General features: G+C 42.7%; 2 long non-coding RNA genes across 3 annotated transcripts in view; one reads left to right on the forward strand and one right to left on the reverse strand.

The window, feature by feature from the left end:
- Positions 1-19,709, forward strand: part of LOC123021013 — a 57,150-nt gene that overhangs the window by 3,031 nt on the left and 34,410 nt on the right. For both annotated transcript variants that reach the window (XR_006414242.1, XR_006414243.1), the window contains exon 2: positions 3,207-3,510. This is a non-coding gene — a long non-coding RNA (uncharacterized LOC123021013). The remainder of the gene's footprint in view (positions 1-3,206; positions 3,511-19,709) is intronic.
- LOC123021019 lies at positions 3,517-12,735 on the reverse strand. The gene is made up of 3 exons (XR_006414245.1): positions 11,241-12,735; positions 9,934-10,061; positions 3,517-4,327 (listed from the first exon to the last, which is right to left on the reverse strand). It is a non-coding gene; the product is annotated as an uncharacterized LOC123021019 (long non-coding RNA).

The following is a 19,709-nucleotide window of genomic DNA, read 5'->3' on the forward strand; positions in this document are numbered from 1 at the left end:
CTCAGTATATTGGCTGCCTGTCACCTGACACCCACAACTAGACTGTTGTGATGCAGTTTATGTGGGGCCACCCTTGTACCTGGTGTGGAAGCTGCAGCTAGCCCCAAATGTAGCAGTTGGGGTGCTCAGTGTTATACCTCGTCCTCTTCGCATTATTCCAAAACCGCATTGGCTGCTACGGAGCCACGTTCAAAGTTGTTGTTGACAAACAAAGCCCAGAACAACTCACGGCCAGGATACCTAGCAGGCTGCCAGCGCTTACATATTTCCTACTGCTCTTCAGACGAGCATGAATGTGACTGTGTATCTATAGTAGTACCCACCCTGTGGTACCCCTCCCTCTGTGCTCTTTTGGAGGCAGAAAGCATAGCACATTTTAAATGCTGCCTGCTTGTTTAAGCAGGCTGTGCCAGGATTGTAATTAATCATCATTAATCATGCTGCAGCTGCTCTATTCTATTGTTTTTATATTGCTTTTATTGTTCTAAAAGCGTATTTTAAACTGTGATTTTTTTATCAGCTCCAGAGAACAACACAGGAAAAATAACTGGCTCAGGATTCTAAACATAAGCAACACAAGAAAGATATCTTCCACCTAGATGCCTTGAAATCTCATGCCTTTTTGTTAGTCATATGGTACTCTCATAACGGTTGTTTTTGATCTGTGCATATGTCTGAGCATTGGTGCCTTGTTTCGTATAGAAAGAGCAGGTATCTCCACCCAGTGCAGTTCAGTGTCCCTCTGAAAAGTTGCAGCACAGCAAAGGGTGAGCAGCTGGTGGCTCTTGCATTATAGGGCAGGCATAGAACTAGTGAGTGCAAACAGCAAGGAACCAAATTCAGCTAAACACGGGGGATTTTGGTGGGGTCAGAGATGCTTAATAGTGGATCAGGGTGCCTCAGCTGGTGGTAGGCTTTTCTTCGCTGGTGATATTTAAGCAGAGGCTGGACCATCTGTCAAGGATTCTGTAACTGCATTTTGCATTGCAGATCCTGTATGAAGCAAGAATTTGGATTAAGTCAGGGTGGACAGTTCCATATTTGGCCTACAATGCCTGTCATCCTAAATCATTGGCTATGCTGGTTCGGGCTGATGGAAGCTATAGACCAAATTAACTGGAAAAGGCCAAGTTGCCCACGCAGGTTTACATGATTGCCAAAATCTTACCCAACCCTAGTATTCTAGAAATCTAATAAAAGGGAAAGGAAGTGAGATGGTGCCAGGATTTTGAACTGGGTTTGATTCTGTTTCTTTAACAGTGGGGGATTAAAGAATGTGGTATTAGAATAAACCTGGCATTGGGATGAAGCTGGAAAAAAGCTTTACTAATTCAATACCAACATGTCAGGCTACTGTTAGGTCAGTGAAAAAAAAGGGGCAATCTCTATGTGGAAATCACTTTTGAGGAACATATATATTATCCATTAACGAAGAGACCACCAAATAGGGAATTAATTGTCAGTGCAGATTGCATATGGGTAGAATCCCAAAGGTACCGACTTGGCAGCAATGCAGAAATACATGAGCACTTGTACCATTGAGATAAACAACAAATTAAATATGTGTGAGCTGTACTTGAGCATTGTAAAGGATACACACTGGGTAAAGAAGGGCACCACATTGGTCTTTAATAGGAAGTCAGTCATTTATGATACACCAGAGTAACATGTTGCCCGAGAAACCAAGGAGCAGCAAAGCCAGCCCTTCTCAAGGATAAATGGGTATGAGTAGATAAACCAGGGTTAGCTTCATGATTGGTAAGGTAGGCTTCCTACACCGATCATTGGGAAATCCTTGGTTTGTCAGGATCTGGTCTAGTTTACAAGTAACTGTGTTTGCTCTCCTGGATACACTGGCAGAAGGATCCTGTAGTTGCTTGACATCTAAAGGACATAGGCTTTTCTGGAGTCCCATCTCCAACACTGGGGCTGAGACTCATCGCTCTGAGTGTTACAGCCAATGCAGAAGGAACTATACTGGCTACACCTTCAGAGACAAAGTTTAGGGAGTGTTCTAGAGGGCAGGAATGGGGAGACACTAGTGTTGCCAAGGTACAGGTAATCCTGTTGGCATCTCAGCTCCCTTCTCCCACAATGGCCAAAATTGGTTGTCTAGCTGCTTTGCAGGGCAGGACAATTATGGAAGTTACCTTTGCCTCCAATTTGGAGTGTTATGAGCATTCCCCATAGGACTGTGCCCTGGCTGCTTAAATCTCATGGGGTTTCAATGGGATTTCTGCAGTCAAACCAAAGACAGGAACCTTTCAATACCTGGAGAACCTGGGGATTGACTCCAGGACCCTAATTTGGGCAGGGGATCCAGGAGATCTAGATTTAAGATCCCACTCATTCATGAAACTCACTGGGTACCTTTGGCCTAGTCACAGACTCTCAGGCCAATCCTCCTTGGGGTTATTGTTGTGAGGATAAAATGAAGCCATGTAAACCACCTTGAGTTCCTCAGAAGAAGAGGAAAATGGGATAAAATGCAATTCATAGTAATAACTGTGTTTCAAACTAGTTGATGGGAGGTACCACTTTTTCAAATACTAACATGCAATCTCATCTGTAAAATGCAGCATGAATAAATGAAATCAGGCAGTAAGGCTAGAATTTGCCTGGTTGTTTAGGCCATTTGCAGAAAAGCAGATTATTAGATAAACATTTTCCTTCTTGGATTTAAGCTGCTTGGCTTTATGCATGCCTGCCAAAAGAGCCAGATGCTGTTTCAGTAGTAAGAATATTTTTCGGACTGCTTCATTTTATATTGCATGCATAAGGCCATTACAGAGTAAAAATAGCTATTTTTATGACTATATGTGAAGATATTAAAAATCATGGCCTTGGATTCACTTAAGTGAGTAGGTTCCCTGTCCACTAACACTGTAAAACTTCTCTTATCCAGGAATCTCTCTTGATCAATTGCTTTTTGCGCTAGGTATTATTTACAATTATCAGTGCTAGTGTTAGTATATATTTATGCTTCCGTTATTCTCCAGCATCTGTGATCCAAAACTGAAAAATTAATGTGATTTTCTCTAGAAGATAAGCCAAATATTGAAAGTTCTACTGTTTCGGTAACTTCAGAAGTGAGACTTGATTTAAGTATTGTGGAATTTAAAAGCAATTAGTGATGTGTGAACTTACCCCAAGTGGGTTTGTTATTTTCACAAAAGTAACAGATTTGTCCATGTGTCGCACGACAGCCTTCTTAGCATACTATGTGTGTTCCTTCGGATCGGTCAAGTGGCCTGCCTGCCTGCCTGCCTGCAAGGTTCACTCACTGATCATCGTTATATGGAAAAGGGAAGAAAAGGGGCCCCCAGCCAGCCTCTTCATAGAGTTAGAGCTGCGATGCGAGCAACAAGTGAAGGAGCAAAGCATGTGCCACTTCATTCAAGCCCATACACAGAAATGGTGCTTCGATGCCTACTGTACATGCTACAAAGCTTGCAATCAATTCCGAGCTTAATAATCATTTGTGATACATTGGCCAGGCTTGCTACAAAGGTGAGTATTATAGGCAGGTGAGTTTTGACCAACAACCCAACTAATTATGAAATCCAGCAGCTTTGCTAAAAACAATCCATTTGGTTCTTTCACTGAACTAGTAGCGTTTCTAGGATTCATAGTTGGAAGGAATGCAGGAAGGATATATGTTGAAACATTTCAGATGTTTAGAACTATTAAAAAAATCTTTTTGAACTCTAAAAATGTGAGATTCTCAGCTCATCCCCTATGCCAGCATCAGAAACTTCAACACATTTTGTAGTACTCATGTAATAGAAACCAGTATGGAAAGGCATGGATAGGGAAGAAAATTATCAGGCTGTTAAGGATTCCCCCATAATACACTGAAAGGAAGCCCATTTTGTAGGAGGGGAATTTTCAGTGACAGCTTGGTATGTCAATCTGAAAATGAACCCTTATGTAATTCTTACACCAGGGAGGTGAATTTCATATGGCTGCTAGGAAAATTCTTTGTGCAGAAGAATTCAAATTGACTTGACAAGCTCTTTCTGGCAGCACCGAAGAGGTGAAGTCTGAATTTGACCCCAATCATACAGTTCCTTTAAATGTGATCACCAGTATTGCTCCAACCATAGCATTAGGCATAATGGTAACAAAGAACACAAATATTAATGTGCCAAGTTGTTTTTATATTGTGGAAGCAATATTCTTGAGTACTGAGGGTAAAAATCACAGAAGGATACAAAGAAGTAATAGAAGTAGCATTTCATTCTTAATTTTCTTCTTCTCCTTGATTAAAGTGCAGTATCATTGTACAAAATTCCAGGATTCTGGTCTCTGTTTTGCCTTCTCTTTCCTGCAAGTATGAAGGAGGAAATTATTCCTACCACTGAGCCAAAGGGGATGTATTTACAGAGTTCCACATAATGGGACAAGGATATCCTGTTGAGAAGCATGCAGAAGGGAATGGGGAATGTGCTGTTTTTTCTAGATGCCAACCTCTGACCCTATACAGGCCCATTTCCTGAATTGCTGTTTCTCTTGAGGAAGGTGTCAGTACAGATGTCTTTGGCTAAAGGATTTCCTCCTTGCAACGAGAGCTGCTCCTTCTCATTCCTGAACCCATGCAGTATATTAGTTGGCCAAGCTGTGGCACATTCCTCCACTCTGATTCTGCTTGAGGCAGCCCACACGTTAAGTTACTCGGCTGCTGATCTTATTTAATCTCTGTATCAACATAAAGAATTGACATGGGCTCTTTGATCCCTGTTAAGAAAAGAAAGCTTAACTCTAGACAGGAGGGCATTGTTATTGTGGAGTCTAGAGAAATCTGAGCAGTTTCAGCTGCTGCCTAAAGGAAACCAAATCTAGGAGAATTTAGGGTTTGCTTTCTTGGCATGCACAGGACTGTTGATAAGTTTGAGATTTTGTTGTTATATTACCTAAAGACCCCGTTTTGAAGTAAGCATTATGTTGGCTCAGAAAATTCACGTGTCTGGTGAAAGGCCCTATTCAAATAAAGTAAATTAATGTCCCACAGAGTTTCATTAAGTATGGACCTAGATTCAAATACAGTTCAGGTCTGTTGTAACTTTCATTATCTGAAACTGCTGGTGCTCAAACTGCTCTGAGATCCTTAGAAAACTAGCAAGGGTTCCTCAAGGAGAAGATAGTGAACCCCAGGCAAGTTTCCTGACTGGTAATTTAGTTACTGCTTTCTGTTAGGAATCCCCATTTGGTGCCCAGGCCCACTAAAGTATGAGTTATGTACTAGGACAGACAATTTATAGGGTAAAACATCTGGAAGACCACAAGCTCCATCAGCTGTGGCCAGCATAGTCAACAGATGATGGGAGTTGTGTTCCTCCAGCTTTTTTGGCCGTATGAGTTGCCCAGGACTCACTTGTTCCATCAATGGGCCCGCTATGCCTAGCCAGAGGTTACCAGTCTCCCTAAAGCTCACATCTTGAAAGTCTAGTGCTTGGTGGTTTAGCCAGGTTTGTAAAGAAGGCAGTCTGGCTATGCCTGCTTCTTTGGGTACAACCTGATGAACATGGGACAAACTAATAGAACAAGCGTTTAAGACTGTATTGCTAACTCTGCATCCTCTGAAAATGATAGTCCTTCACCAGGAGACCCTGAGCCTGAAGGAGACTGAAGCAGTGATACTTCAGATCAGATACTGAGTCCTGGCAAACCTGGGCCTGGCCAGCATTCTGTGTGAACCATAAAACATGTCGGCAGAATAGATTAGAATATAGAAGAGATTTTCCCTGAACTAAGACTTGTGCTCCAACCTTCTGTTCACAAGATAAGACACTGGTTTATAGTGTTCAGTCTTACCTACAAAACTCTGTCTCTTCCACACACCCACATGCTTACAACATGACGTAAAGTTGCTTGTGTGTACAGATTTGTCCGCTGAGGCTGAAATCCTTTATCCTTTTATGGGGAGTAGGTGTTATTGAACGCTGAGGGACATACTTTTGAACAGACACCTACAAGATTGCTCTGGAAGAAAACTTGTCGTACTTTGTGCCTTTACTGCTTCCATGTCTATCAAAAATTTATTTAGGGAACTTCTATGTCGCCCCATTTGCTGAAGCCTTGGGGCAGCTAAAAATGCTGCTGAGTTATCTGACTAACTGGTGCAGCGTAGTATTTGGTTTTTTTCCCCTAAAGTAACATTTTTAGTCTGCTTCATTAATTTAGTCTGCTGGTAGAGCTCTGAACTTTCACTGCTGATTTAAAATTAATGTCTGAATTATGAAATATTCAGATAGTGCCCAAACCTACATGGGCAGTATATGTCCTTACAACTGGGCTAATTCCACTAGTCATGATGCTCTATGGAGGGAATCCCTGATGTGGAACCCATGCAGGGTGCCAAAAACAAGGTCCCACACATGGTGCCCACAGACACCCATTGAAAAGCATTCCTCATTTTTTCCAAATATATGTGCAAGGATTTGTATGAAATGCATGCTGCTTTCTAACTATAATATATGTCCATTTGAAGTTCGCTTCAATATAGCGCCTGTTCATATATCAAAAGGATTGTAAGATCTTCAGTCTATTGTACCATAGGTGGTGAATGTTAATCCTTCCATTTTTGTAATATCAGTTTTTTAAGGGTGCGGAGAATCCATTTCCCCTTCTGTCTGTTAATTTCTGTGAAGCAGGTAAGTAATTTAAAAGATTGTGTGCATTCATGAATATTAAAGACTGCTCCAGTACAAATTTTATCTGTGTAATACCCTCCTCCCCAAAGAAGGTCATTGCCAATATGCATGGTTCAAAGAAGAATTACAACCGGTTAATTGCACCACCAGCAATTAACTTAATTGGAGAGTCCCTTATGAAGGAGATTTGGTGGTGTCCAATAGACTTGAAGCAGATCTTTTTTGTGGAATAAGACACAGCCTAAGATCTATACATGTGGCAAAGTGATGATCCGCTGATGAGACATTTTGTGGTGATGCCCACATCAGTTTTGGAAATTCCCAAATGCCCACATTTGAAATTCCCAAATGTGTCCACAGTTCCAAAAATGCTGGGGATCCCTGCTCTGTGAGACCCTCTTCACAATGCCCCAGACCGTTCAGATCCTTTCATTGGTGCAGATGAATTGCATAGGCACCTTTCTGAATCAATGACACCTCTAAACTTGTTTGGGCTGGTCAATGGTATGAAATATAGCGCCTAGTGATATTAACACTAACACTGCAGATGTGGGTTGGAGGGAAGGCCATCAGGAACTTCCTTTATCTTGAGTTTGATCATTGGTCCATCTAGCTCAGTATTGTCTGTACTAGCAGAGGCACGATGGATTATGGAAGCTATAGTCTTCACCATCTGGAGCATCAGGTTGTCTGTGCCTGGTCTAACTGACTGGCAGCAGCTCTCAGTAGCTTCACAGAGGGGGCTTTGCCATCCCTACCTGAAGATGCACGGATTCAGTCTGTTGTGTACCAGCTGAGCCCTTCCCCAAAGGATGTGGTTTGTAACATGAGGTTGTGGCCACAAGGGCTCGACCCAGAAGCTTGCTGCACCCTGTATCCAGAATCTGGGCTGGAGGCTTCTACCATACCTTCTTTTATAAACTCCCAAGTCTCACAGATTTTTACAGACACATAAGGAAGAGTGTTCTTTTCATGTAGTGTTCCTTCATCAGAACATACTCTTCAACCAAATGAGCTTTCCTGATTTGTCAGCCAGGTGCTTGCTCCTAACTACTGGAAGAGCCAGAGAAACTTATCACCAATCTGAGATCTCATATGGCTGTCGAGGTGTGTACAAAAAGGTTCTCTACTTTATGTTCTGGGAGCTGTCCAGAGTCCTGCCACAAAAAATCACTCACTGGCTGGGTTCACATGGCATAGCAAGCACCCCTGCACTGTTTCCACAGTGCACGTATTTTTGCCTAAACTTCCTGGTCAACAGATCACATGGTTCCCCAGGCAATGTGGTTTCCACACTCCCTTGTTCTTCATCTCAGCCTTTCTGCACATCCAGCAGTCCCCATGAACAAAATCCCCATCCTTTCCTTGTTCTTGCCCATGGATTGCATACGCCTCCTCCTGATTGGTCCGCTGTTGCCCTGAGGTAGCCTCTCCCGTTCCATCTCTCAAGTATCTGCATGTCTGTAGCACTTCCCAGCTGCTCCATTACCAACAGAGATTTTTTCTTAAAACAGTTTCACTGCAAATTCCCCTCTTTTCTCACTAGGTACTTTTGTGCCATCTCCTTTTCCCCAAATGTAAACAGGCAGGCACATCATTCAGCCAATGGGAATAAAGTGAGCAATGACACATCTGTTGCTAGAGAGCTGAGGCCAACAGAGATCAAAGGCTAGAAGCAGGCACTTCTTGCCAAGGGACTCTATGGTGTTTCCATACCAGTAATGATAACATGGCTATTCTGGGTCAGACAATCAGAGGAGCCATAGTTAAGCATGGAAACCTTAGAGCAGGCCATTGATTCTCTCTGTGGTTTCAGAAAATTAATCCTACTATGCAGGAACTCGGGATCTGGATCCGAACAACACAAGAATGGCAAATCTTATAATGCTAAGATTTCACCATGGCTTCTTGAGTCATGAGAATCTGCCCACTAAGTGACAACTTCCAGTTCAACATAGCAAGGTCTGAACTGGGTGAGACATAGGAGAGTTGGCCAGTGCTTACAGTTCTGCTTCTCTACTACCTTTAAGCCTTCATCTGTTTTCCTGAGCACCTGCACAGGTCTAGAGACTTGAGGTGATATGGAGGAAGAGGGTTGCATACATTTAAATTGGACTGTACAAGGCGAGCAGATGGTTTCACTATCATTGCCCCTAGCATGTCTGGCAACAAGAAATAGTGGCCAGTTGTTTATCTTACATTTTTTAAAGTATAAACTCCAGCTGTTTACACAGATAGGTTTTGATCCTAGGTTTCCTGGTTGATGGAAAGCAAAGGACAGATAAATTAGGCTGTCTTTATAGAAGTTTAGTGGTTGAGTCCTGAGTGCTCAAAGCCATTTGAATGGAAATGCCTTTAACAGGTTTGTATCTCTGTCTTGCTACTGTAATTTGTGTATTTGCAATGCATACGCATCCCTCAGAAATGTGAATAAATGTTATTGTAAAACCAAATGCAAAATATGTATATAAAGGTAAAGGTTTCCCCTTGACATTAAGTCCAGTCATGCCTGACTCTAGGGGGCGGTGCTCATCTCCATTTCCTAGCTGAGGGAGCCAGTGTTTGTCCGCAGACAGACTCTGTGGTCATGTGGCCGGCATGACTGAACACCGAAGAGCACGGAACGCTGTTACCTGCCCACCGAAGTGGTACCTTTTTATCTACTTGCATTTGCATGCTTTCGAACTGCAAGGTGGGCAGGAGCTGGGACGGAGCAACGGGAACTCACCCCGTTGTGCAGATTCGACCCGGCGACCTTTCGATCAACCAGCCCAGCAGCACAGCGGTTTAAACCACTGCGCCACCTGCAGTCCCTAAAATATGCATATAGACATACCTTAAACTTGTAAAAAAACTATGAATCCCTTGTCGGTAACTTAGTTTTCTAGAGCATGTAGACATTAAGTGCGGCTTATGGTAGTATTATGTGCAGCGTATGCTAGTATTATGAGCAATACCATGGTGCACCTTCCAGAATGACAAATCCAAATGAGGATTTGGAGCATTTTGGAACTTGGCATTGGACACTATTTGTGTGGAAAATAAAAATAAATAAAAGCTTTCTAAAGGAAATTTTGCTCCACTTCAATGTCATAGAAGTCTTATAAGGCAAGAATGTATCATGGCAAAACTTGCTATTCATAGAAAGAGAACATTAAAAGTTACTATAGTTTCCTTGTACAATTGTTCATAGAAAATGTGTAACCTGAACCCAGAATCATCATACATCTGGGCTAGTCAAAATTAACCCAAATCCAGCTAACATAATATACTCACAGACCTTCTTTGTTCTCTGCAGAGCCAGGTGGCCAGCCAGGCAGCATGAATATGTGAAAACAAATATCCCTTTCGTCCGTATTTTGCTCTGAACACTCATGCCCGGTGAAGAGTTGGGTGTGGTTCAAAACACTGTAAAACATTTTATGCATTTATGAAGTACTGCATTATATTTTATGACAAACCATATATTGGTTTTTAAGACCTTGAAGGTCCAAAATTCTGTAAATATTGCATAAAGAACATCAGTTTTCATGAACTAAACATTTTATAGATATGTAAAGAATCTTGTGTAGTTCAAAAACTTGCAAATAATATAATAGTGTTTGTCTGATTTGTTTGGTACTTAAGAACAAAGTCTTAAGCATTTCTTTTGCAACTAATTTACTTTTGGATAATTACCACAGAGTATGAAATTGGGTTTTACTAGATAATATAACAAGAAAGTGTTATATTTTGTGACTGAATAGTAAGCAACTAAGAATAGTAAGTAAGAAAGTTACACAGTATAATGGTAAGAAAGTTACTCAGATTGATTTTGTGTCTTGCTAAGGCTATGAAGCACCTTCTTGAAAGTCAAACAAACAAACAAAAGATTTTGGACATTTAAGCCCCATCCCAGCATTGATCCGGTTAAAAAGTAAACATGCAAGGTGCAAGAACCCTATAGGCTGATCCCCTTTCTCAGGCATTTTTCTTGTCCTGTACTTTTATGGGCAGTAGACTGAAACATCTCTCTGGATGCTGCTTTCCTGACCAGAATGAATGCCTGGATAGGGCTTTAAAAAGGTGATGCACCTGGTTCAGAGGAACCCGTACATAATCAAAACAGATTTAAGCTCCTAGGTTTGGCCCAAGATCTCTTTTCCACAAGAGTACAGTCTTTGCTCACAGAAGGTCCCTCTGGAGAAATGGTTGGGCATCACCCTCTCCTGTGGACCCAATTCAGCAGGGTATCCTGATTCTTTGTACAGCATCTTCAGGGTGGACTGGAGGGGCTGTCATGGAAAGGACACAGCGGAGAACCCCACTGTTGCCCCCTCAATTCACTGAGTGTAAATCTGGTTCCAACCCCTCACAGTGAGAATCATGAAGGTTGTTTTGTTCTAAGAACATCTCCGGTCTTTTAATGACTAAGGGCTTGATCCAATTGTTCTCTGGGAGCTGCCTGTGACTCAAAGGCTTTCGAGCATCCAATGTGAGGTACAGCAGCAGCTTTTTCCACCCTGAGCCTTGCTTTTCAACTAGACAGACATTTTAGTTGACAAGATTTAGGGCCAGCAACTGGGGGAAAGGAGACTGGGAAGCTACCTGGCAACTGAACCGCTTCATGGACAGAGTCTCCTCTTCTCCCCACACTCTGGCAGTCTCCCTGTCCCCGAGGCTTGCTGTCGGCATGGATCGTTCCACACTGGCTGTGAGGGAATGGGGTGAAGGTTCAGCCTTCAGAGTCCAAACACCACAATCAAAAAATCTGATAATCTCTGAGATGAAAGACCATTGAATTGCACTAAATCTGCATTACTGTATGTATTTCTACATACAGTCTTGAGTGGCCTTCCTGTATGGTGACACATAATTAACAAAATAAACAAATGACCTAGGAATGGTTCAGAAATAGCAATACCTGAAGACAGTGTTAATATGAACTTACATTGTTTTATAAGTATGAAATGTGTGCCCCCACCCAACTTAAATGCCTTCTTCTCTGCACCTGAGAAAAGGCCCCAAAATGTACCTTGTTCTTCCTCAATTGAATTAATGTGCATAGAAAGGCTTTGAGGAACTTCGGATTAATGCAGTTTCCTCATGCAATTTCTTTTAACAATGCCTCGTTCCCTAGAAGGCGGTCGATGCGTAATTTTATTATCAGGTTTACCCAAGCTTTGTTCAGCCTTGTGGGATCATCAGACAAAGGACCAGTCATGAGGATGTTACAACTGTTGCAAAAAAGGTTGCACACTGGTGCCTTCCCTCAACCATCAGAGATATGGTTAGTTCCCCGCTCACACTATGCCAGCTATTCCTGCCTAGCTCAATTCACTCTGTGGCCTAGATCATATCGGTAGGTTAAACATCAGAATGGTTATTTCGTTTGTTCTTATTTCAAATTCGATTCCTCAGTGAAGAGCTTGTTGGTCCTAGAGCTCCCTCTCGTGTGCAATTTTGGTAACGTGAGGAATAGAGCAATAATTAAGCCAGCTCTGCAGCAATGGTTAATTTAGTAGGTAGAGCAAATACCTTTGCTTATATCACGCTCTAGCACCTCCTTTAATTACAAATTCAGGTGGTAAGCGTCATCAGCTATGGAGCCAAACAAGTTAAGATGCTTGGGGTTCCCTGAGGCATGAAAATGTGCCGTAACAAATTACATGCGCACTATTTTATGAGAAAAACCTTCCTCCCTACAAAATCTCAGTGAAGCCATGGAATGTTAGTGTCATTTGGAAAATAAAACTGGGTGATAAATGTAATGGCTTTGATGCAACAATGGCTTGCCCTGCTGGAACTGAGTATGGCTGGCTGGAACGCTGAATCTCATAATTATGGTCACCCTGTAGCAAGTTGGCTTACCACACATACGGCACAGTTCTGGTGAGGCTTCTTGATGCAGACCACAGAGGATGATCACAGAGGACGTGGTCAGCCCAAATGAAAGCAAGCAGGAGTTCTGCAGCACTTCTGTGGGTGGTACAGAAATATTCAAAAGTTTTATTCAAATGTATTCAAAATATTTTTGAATTCAAAATCAAAAATTGAAAAATCAAATTCAAAAGAATTCAAAATATTCAAAAGCTTGCCTGCATCTCTTGGCCCTTGAACAGAGACCCTTGTAGGAAATGTTCAGGTTTCACTGAGCAAGGGATATCCACATTTATAATCCTACTTCTTGTGTGCGCACTCCCAAAAGCAGCTCGTAACTCGACCTCTAACTGTAGGAAGTGTGTGTGTGTGTGTGTGTGTGTGTGTGTGTGTGTGATGGGGGGAGGGAGGCTGCCCTTCTTAGAGATAAACCACCCCACTCTTCTAAATTTTCAGCTTTTATACAGAGTGCCTTTAGCTTTTTTATATATAGGAAGATGGGAAGAAATACATGTTCTGTTCAATTGCCCTGCAAGGGAAAAGCAAGAGAAAGCTTCAAGACACTTGTGAAGCAAGCCTTCTGAATCTGTTAATTTTAATTAATCAATTAATTAAATTAAATTAATCTCATTTCATTCTTTTTCTGAAAAGAAGGTTCCAAAAGAAACAAGTTTCTTCATATTCAGGACAGAGGAACCTTTGCATTTTTAAAAAAGTGCACAAAAACAAAGACTGACGGATTTGTCCATGTAGGCCCAGGACAAATAGTTAAAAGTCTGGATTTGAATCTCTTGCTATTCCGTCAGGTCAACATTGACTCGGGTTGTCACCTCTTTTTTCTTGACAAGTTCCTGCCCTTAACAGTGGTGACAGGCAGGTATGATATGGTCCATGCTGTAGTTATTGAGTTTGGCTGGTGCTAGTGGATAAAAATTAGATTTTGTTTTGATTTCATAGAAAATTGAAAGCTAGAGAAAGTGAATGGGCTGATTAGTCTGTCCCTAGCATTAACTGTTTGAGCTTGTTCCCACCTCCTTTCTCCCTTCCTTCTCTTCTTCATTCTTTGTTTAATGGCTCCCTTAATATCATGAGAAGCAAGACGTGAACACAATGAACCAAAACGATGAATGAAATCAGTACTATTTGGTGGTTTCCTACTGTTTGCTTTAGGAGTTTGGTGGGGGGATTGTGTGCAGTCTCACTCAGCCTAGTACAGTGGTACCTTGACTCACAAACTTAATCCGTTCCAGGACTCTGGTCGTGACCCAAATTGGTCATGAGTGTCATGCCTGAAGCCCCGACAGAGACAGCACCTCACGAGGAGGTCTTGTGCTTAGGACCCTGTATCCAAAAACCAACCCCGTAACCTAGCTTGGGGGTGGCTGAGCAGATAGCTGCACCTCCCACTGACACCCTGCCCATTGAGCAAACACCCAAGCCCACATCAAAGCAAGAGAGCCCCGAGGGAAAAGACACCACGAGTTCTACTCAGAAGGAGTCAGAGCAGGCTGTCCCTCCTCCCACTGACACTGAACTTCCTGAACATGACACAGGAGATGCAGGGGGCGTAATAGACTTTTCCCTAGCAACCAATCGTAGAAGTCTGAGGAGGTACGAGCAAAGGCAGGCCTTGTTACGCCAGAGGGAAGAAAGGCGTGACCAGGAGAGCTAGTCCCACATGGGCTTGGGGAGAGACACCACTAGAGGATTAACATCTGCATTCCAAAGACCTCAACAGAAGAGCTCATCTATAGAGTTGTAAATCTTGTAGACAAGTAGCAATAAAGGAGTTTAGTTTTATTGCTCGTGAACGTGTGGGTTGTTTACATGTTGAGCAGCACCTCGACAATGAGCCAAGTCAAATTTCCCCATAAGTTTCAATGGAAATAAGGTTAATCTGTTCTATTTTTTTTTAATCAGAAAAATATGAAGCAAAGTGACAACAATAAAGATTGCAGCCATCTCCCCCCCGCCCACCCCAAACATGATTGTGGCCATCTCCCCACCTCCCCAGCACAACCACGATCGCGCTCATCATCCCTGCATGAGCCCGTCATCCTGGAGGGGAGACAGCATGATTGAAGGTGTGCTGGGGGAGGGAGTGATGGGGGCGAATGGGGCACACTGGGGGAAGGAGAGACGGGGCAAACGCAAGCACACTGGGGGGGGGGGGGGGAGATGGCCGAGATCGCGGTTGTGCTCCTGCAGAAAAGATGGGTGTGATCTTGGCCATCTCCCCCCTGCCCACAGCACCATCACGGCCATCTCCCCACTTGCCGGGGTGGGAGAGATGGCTGCAATCACGGTCACCACCCAATGCAGAGTTCATGACCTGAGTTAAATTTTTTATGAAATCTTTGTTTGCAACCTGATTTGGTTGTGAATCGAGGCGTTCGTGAGGCGAGGTACCACTGTATCTGCAAGCCATGTTTCTGCAAACTTGCTGTTGGGTGAAGGAATGTGTGGCTTTGAGCGTAGGCACAATGGCTTCCACTTACTAATGAATAGCCTCCATCGAGACCCTGTACTCATCCCCACAACATTTGGAATAGGGGTATAGGACAGAAGAGGGCATAAGGATCCTATGAAGCACAAAGAGAAAACAGAGCTTCAGTGTTTACATGGTCAAACAGAGCACAATAGATTATGCAGGATTAATGAAAAATTACGAAGCATTGGGCCCTGCCTCATGAGTTAGGTTGTTGGTTCATATTTTGTTGTTGGGATGGGATTGGCTGGTGGCAGCCTCCATGGTTTCAGGCTGGAGCTTTTCCAGGCCTACTCGGATATGGATGAGCAGCAGAGCTCCAGCTCTACCCCTGAGCTACGGTCCCACCCCATTTGTGGGGCTACCACTCACTGCACCGTCCTGCGATACCCTGGGCAAGTGGGATCCTAAGAAGCTACAACTGGTGCAGAATACTGTGGCTAGAATCTCAGAGGGCCAGGTGGTTTGGGTTGGAGAGAACATCACGGTGTGTTTCCAGGCACAAGTGCCCACAGTTCCTAGTCCTTTAAAGCCGTTTAAAGGACCCAGATCTGCGAAAGAGCACCTGCATTATAGTTCTGCTCCTTGGCCATCTGCTTATGCCTTTCCTGTGAGAACTTAGGTGGGTGGTGAGTGTAGAGATGGCTCCTATGGCTGTGGAGCTCCGTTGTGGAAGACTCTTCGTAGCGCTGCTTGCTGTTAGAAGCCTGGTGGCTCCCCACTCTTCCTCCTTTTTTCCTGAATTTACTTAGGTGCTAAGAGCTCAATCCTATTCATGGCTGGCAGGGGAATGCTGGGAGTTGGAGGACTTCTGACTATCAAGTCATGCTTAGGAATGTGCCCTAAAGTATTGTTGATTGTTCTTTTATTTCAGAGGTAGTAAGTCGTGGCTCTTTAGGTTTTTGCCTACAACTCCCATCATTCTTTGCCAGTGAGGATAATGGTGAGGGTTGGTAGGAGTTGGAGGTCAGACTATCTGGAGCTCCACCCCAGTTTTATCTGCTAATTCAGCTTTTGTTTATGGCTTTATGGATTTGCATTTTCCTTTGTATTGCACTGAAACACAAACAGATTGCAATAAAAATATGAGGTGAAGTATATGGCATTACAGACCAGCGAAATATTCCAGCATGGTGTTCTGTAATTGTGCTGGTCTGCAAAACCCATCATCCCCAGCAACAGGGCCAAGGGTAGACCTGGGAGATATTTTCTGGTATTATATCCATCATTGGCCCTTCCATCTTGGCTCCGCCCTGGCTGTTTGCATTCCAGACAACTGTTGTGTGTGTGTTTGTGTGTGTGTGTATACACAGAAGTAAGTCCCATAGAATTCATTTGACACAGTAAGTGTCAAACAGGACTGCCCATGAAAAACCCATTTATTTTCGGTTGACAATCCTGGATCATACATTTTCACTTCTGTATTATTGCCATTTCTGCAACTATTTAAACAAAGAAACAAACAAACCACATTCAAATTGCCTACTATACAGCTGGATTTTTGCCACCAGTAGATTGCAATTTTGTCAGATACTGTTTTGTCAGATAATGGGGCGTATCTGTTTAGAGGAAATAATGAGTCATCGGTCACCTGCATCTAGGATGTAAACAAGCGCCTGGGCACCTGGCATTTCAAATCCAATTCAACATGAGTTACTCTGTGGACAATGCTCCTGCACATTTATTGGGGAGTGACACAGTGGGAGTGACTTCAGGGAACCGAACCTAGGACTGTGCCAAACTTTACTTTAAACAAGCCAGACTTAGATTCACTTTTTGCCAAGTCAAGTTTGCTTTCAGTTAGCCGATCCAACTATAGTTGTCCATCAATTCAATTTTTCCACATCAGTTCAATGTTTCCACAATAAAAGATCAACATGTAAACAATATATATCGCTCTGTCAGGGTGCATGGTGCTTCCCAGATCACAAGAAGGTAGGACTCTGCCAGCAGGAGCTTGCAAACTAAAATCTGACACCAAAGGGCAACAGAGGCAGAAGAGGAAAGTGGAGGCAGGGCAGGGCAAACACAGAAGCAATCTGCAGTTTCAGTTTGTGGAGGCATTTTTTAAAACCACAACATGCAACTTCTAAAAAAAAAAAAAAAAGTCAGAGACCTGTTGGAAAATACAACTTTCCAAACCCCCCGCTAAAAGGACCGATTGTGTGGATCTTGCATAAGATGAGAACCGGCGGTGTGACTCTAGATAAAACCTGCAAGAGCATCACTGCAGGTTTTATCCTGCATATTAGCACAATGTTTTGGAAATGAATCTCTTTAGAGACAGTTACTTTAATATTATGCTTTGCCAATAGATGGTGCTAGCAAATAAGAAAGGCTTAGTGTGGACCATTTTACTTCACAAAGAACTGAGCTGGTGAGTACTTGACTAACAGCAAGGAAATTTAAACAATACGATTAAAGTAATAGTTCAACACATTACACTTTGTTTCTTCTATACTCCTTGTCTGCAGGTATATTTTCTGGCAAAACTGCTCTCCATGACTAATAAATGGTTTGCCTTGTCCTAAGGGCATGTCTGCATCTCAGATGATTACTTCGTTGGAATTGGGTTTGTCAGGATTCATACAGTTTTACGCAAACCAGTTTGCAAGAGTGGTATTTATTTCATTTGCAAAACCTACATCCAACTTCCTTCAGCGATATTACTTTTACGCTAGAGAACAGAAGATGAGAAAACAATTAAAATGATAACTATTGCTTCAAAACAACAACAGAACAACAGTAAACATATGAAAGCAGCAAAAGGAAGAGTAAAACAAAAACAAAAACAGCTTAAGAATTAAGGCAATTAAATTGCCTTTTAAACACCCTGAGAGAGTAAAGGGATCTCCTTCAACCTGGCATGGGAAGAACACTTGTTATGCTTTTATATTCATTTCTAAAAATTATATCCTACCTTTTGGTGGTGAATCAGGCTTCTCACATAAAAGTGGGCACCAGAGAACCTGGAGGGACGGCTGTCCACACATTCAACATCTCAGGCAAGACACCCCATAGGAGTCTACTCCTGTTGCTACCTGCCTTCTCAGGTGCTGATGCAAGGAGAAGGGCCTTCAGTGATGGCTTTTCTTAGCAAATTGGCAGCTTGCTGTGGCAGAATTGCCTTATTGCTACACTTCTTACCTCTGGCTGGCAAATGAGGACTCTGCTACCATCAAATTTACCAAGGAAAGTTGGTAGCCTAGCCTAGCAGCAAAAAAGAATCTAATTCCTCCTTACTATAAACAAGTAGTGGTTTGATACTGATCTGCAGTGGCATGGCAGTAATAAACACTGGTTGGTCTTTGCTTTAAAGAAAAATCAATTTTGAGGGTTTTTTTTTTGCTGTCAGCTCACTAGAGTTTGGCAGAAAGTATTGGGGCATGGTGGCAACGGGGTGGGGGGAGCGCTGGGGTATAGTCATAACAGATTCCAGGGCAGGAAATTGGCTCCTGGATCCCAGACGGTGTACAATCTGTGAATTTATTCTGTGAATGGGGAGTCTTTCTCCCTCAGTAGACTGTTGGTCCATAGGAAAAGTCCTTTGGGCCTCCCTGATTGTGGGCAGAGGCAGAAACCATATGACTGCATAGCCTTTTCCCTGTGCCACCCAATCCTTTCCCTGTCTCTCATACATACGTGAATGCATGTGCATATTCACATGCACAAGTGTTTGCAGAGGGCAGTCCAAGAAGCAAGAATCAGCTACTGCATCTAGATGATGCTGGAGGCTGCATAAAATTAGGCTGTGGACCACACATGACCCTTGGATGATAGGTTAGCTACTGTAGCTTTAGATGTTTCCATCTAAATTATGTTGGGGTATGTCCCACTGAGCTGGTTTGTGAAATATTTAATGTGTACATTGCATTGCTTGAGTTCTGTGTCACAGGATCAAAAGAATCTGGAGGTGGGAGGTTTTTTGGCACTTCAGTTCTGAGTTATTAAAGATTGTCTGCAGTGCGGTGTCAAAGTAGTTAGTTGTTAGTCCACAGTGCTTTTTAGCTGCCTGTGTGAGCTGAAGAAAAGCAGAAGCAAGTCAGATAAGGTACTTCTAACGTACACACAAACCATCCATAGACCAGGATTAAGGTCTTTTGATGGGATCAAGATTAGAATTTATCAAAAGATTCAGACAGTGTACACCAGTACTGATAGAAACAGTTTTTCAGTTTTCTGTGATATAACGTGAAGTGTATCTCTAAATATGGGCTGAATTGTTGATGTTAACACAGTAAAACACAATATAGCCATTTTTCAGTGCATGAAATGGACTGTTGGTGACATAGGCAGCTCAATAGTTCTATAAGGCAGGACAACTGCTATATTGCTTTTTACTCTGCCATTTTCCAACTTTGTCAAGGTAAGCCTCCTGAAATCTGGGGGAAAAAACTCAAAAGCCCCCTCAAGTACCTACTTTGTCAGGATCCATGATTTCCTTATTAATCAGAACAGAACAGGTCTGGTTTGGTTGTCTGCACATGGATAAAAGGGAAAGAGTTTTGTTTTTGTTTTTGATTTCTCAGAAGCTGGTCCTCCTGAATTCCCTATGTACAGCCTTCATTTACTTGTGAAAGTGTGCTTAACCAGTTTTTTGTCTCTACATTCACCACATGGCAAAGCAGAGGAGAACCAAAACATTTTGGTAACTCAGGCAAAGGAACCCAAAATCCATGAGCCACATGCTGAACATGACAATGGTTTTT

The sequence above is a fragment of the Varanus komodoensis genome, unplaced genomic scaffold (genome assembly GCF_004798865.1).
Source record: "Varanus komodoensis strain SLA01 unplaced genomic scaffold, ASM479886v1 scaffold1, whole genome shotgun sequence".
Taxonomy (NCBI): domain Eukaryota; kingdom Metazoa; phylum Chordata; class Lepidosauria; order Squamata; family Varanidae; genus Varanus; species Varanus komodoensis.